Source organism: Bidens hawaiensis, unplaced genomic scaffold (genome assembly GCF_021521415.1).
Source record: "Bidens hawaiensis isolate Kalapana, Puna unplaced genomic scaffold, B.hawaiensis_p1.1 tig00009619_1, whole genome shotgun sequence".
Classification (NCBI taxonomy): domain Eukaryota; kingdom Viridiplantae; phylum Streptophyta; class Magnoliopsida; order Asterales; family Asteraceae; genus Bidens; species Bidens hawaiensis.
The window spans coordinates 416,733-419,460 of NW_027491720.1; positions in this window are offsets into that span (position 1 = coordinate 416,733).

Consider the following 2,728-nt stretch of genomic DNA (forward strand, 5'->3'; position numbering starts at 1 on the left):
TTATCTATTACTAGCCATATCACTAGCTTATTTGTAATTAATTCATTCTTTTCTAAGTTCAGGGACCATTCTGTCCTCCTGTTAAACATCTAATTCGTTACTTTGGTCTTAGCTAATCAAGGGTAATTCGTTACCCTTTTCCCTTAACGAATCGGATAAAGAATCAAGCCTAGTTCGTTAGGCTTCCTTATGCGAATCAGCTAAAGAATCACCCTCTGATTCTCTAACTTCCCATAGCGAATCAGCTAAAGAATCACCCTCCGATTCGCTAAGTTCCCATAGCGAATCAGCTAAAGAATCACCCTCCGATTCGCTAAGTTCCCAGAGCGAATCATCTAAAGAATCACCCTCCGATTCGCTAATTTCTCATAGCGAACTAGGGTTAGGTCAGGGAATGTCAGAACATTCTCTGACACCTTTATCCTCATATTAACTTTTCCGGCGGCGCCTTTCCGGCGCCGTCATTGCCGGAAAGCCGCCGGAAAAACGCAAACTCACCGGAAAAACATTTAACTCGTTTTTCACCGTTTTTCGCCCCGTTCGATCCAGATCTGAGCTAGGGTGATCCTTAAGCTCATCATAGGTTCGGTTTATACCCGATTCCACCCGGATCTCATGATTTAAACAGTTTAATGGTGTTGGCTCGTCGTTTCGCAACTATATCTAACGGGTTAAGCTTATAAAATATTAAACTATCCTTACCTCGGGTTAGTGCTCGGTTTCCTTCTTGATTTCGGCTAGAGATAAGGAAGAACTAGAGAGATATCTTAAGTGTGTGTTTTGGTAGTGTATGGAATATGTGAGAAATGAATGATAATTGGGTAATTAAGGCTTTTATAATTATGGATCATGGGCTTAAGCCCATGGTCTCATCCTTCCTTCCTTCATGACCCAAGTCCATAACCCATATCCATTAACCAACACTAGCCTGACCCTTACAAGCTCCTACTCTATTTTATTATTTCCCCGCTTACCCGAGTAAACTTTCCCGCCAATATTAAATAATACAATTAATATTATTTTAGAAATTTCGGGATGTTACATGCGGGCTTTATACGTGATATAGGTGATAGACGTAAACATAGATAGGGACAGTGGGCCTTATACGTGTTACAGATAATAGACGACAACGTAGTTAAGGACTGCGGACCTTATACGTATTATAGATAGGCATCAGCATAGGAAAGGACTGTGAACCTTATACGTGCTGTAATTGTATTGTGGTAGCATAGGGGAGGACTGTGGACCACGTACGTGCTATGAATTAGGTTGCAACATAGGGAAGGACTGTGGACCTTGTACGTGTTGTTAATATAGGATGGTATAGGGAAGGACTGCGGACCTTGCACGTACCGTAAATGGTGAACGTAGGTAAGGACTGCGGACCTTGTACGTGTTCACAACCTTGAGTACAGGTATAGACGGCGGACTATGAACGTACTCTCGGTAGACTGATTGTAGATATGTTTGTATGTATGGTAGTAGTGTAACGGATTAAGTATGGATATGTATCTTCAGATAAGTATGTATGTATGATATACGTATGTATTGTATGTCGCCTGATTAACTAGAACTCACTCAGCATAGCTGACTTTTAGTATGCACGCAGGCGATCAGGCTGAAGAGTTAGCATGAGGATGGCACGTGGCATGGACTGAACGACTGGCATTTGAAGATGAAAGAAATGATGTTTTAAAAGTAACGTCTTATGCTATGGTTTTAAAGAAAAGATTAATATTTTGTACCGAATGATTAAAGTTAATGTTTTCGCGAAAGTTTTAATTAACTCTGATTTGTAAGAAATGTGTTTATGAGTAAATCCAACGTCCAATGTGAGGCACCGGGATCGGGACCTTACACAAACCTTATATGAATTACATTAAATAATATATGGTGTTATAATTGATGATTAATTATATTATTATAAATAATATAATTAGTAACTTATATTTTTACATGAGATTATAGTCAATATTTAAATTAAATAGTATGACATTTATACTATTCTAATATTTATATTTATACTAATCTAATATACTAATCTAATTATACGAAAAGATAAATTAAGACTTTAGTGGAATTGTTGAATTGTTGAATAATAGAAATTTCAAAATTTCAAAATTTGAAAATACATTCATTACGGAATCCTTTGCAATCGTTCTTACCATAATTTATTTTCAAAATATTCAAATTTACTAAATTTATGCTTGCAATCAATTACCTTACTACCTTCCTTCTAAAATTTTGTCTACCCTATTTCATTTGGTATAAATACGTACATTTGATAGCCTAATCCTTACACCATCATAACCTCTTTATTAAAAACGATTATCTTTGTGCTAAGGTATTTACTTTTTATTGTTTTTATATCTTCTATTTTCTTATTAATTTTATTGGTTATATTTTTTATTGTTCGTAAATGATATGTTTGTTTTTTTAAATTTTTCACCACTAGCAATATGGAGCCAACCAATATCACCATGTTGAACCAACTTGATGTTCAAAACAGTGAGTGTATCCTAAAGGTGCGTATTTTGAGACTTTGGCAGCTGAATGACAACTCAAAACCCGGGCAAGATTGATCCATCGAAATGATTGTTCAAGACAAAATGGTATTGTTAATACATTCATTAATTTACTATATTATTCATACAACTTTTTGCTAATCTTAATAATAATTTGCATGGCTACAGAATGCAAGCCTATGTAAGGAAGGCGTGCATTCCTA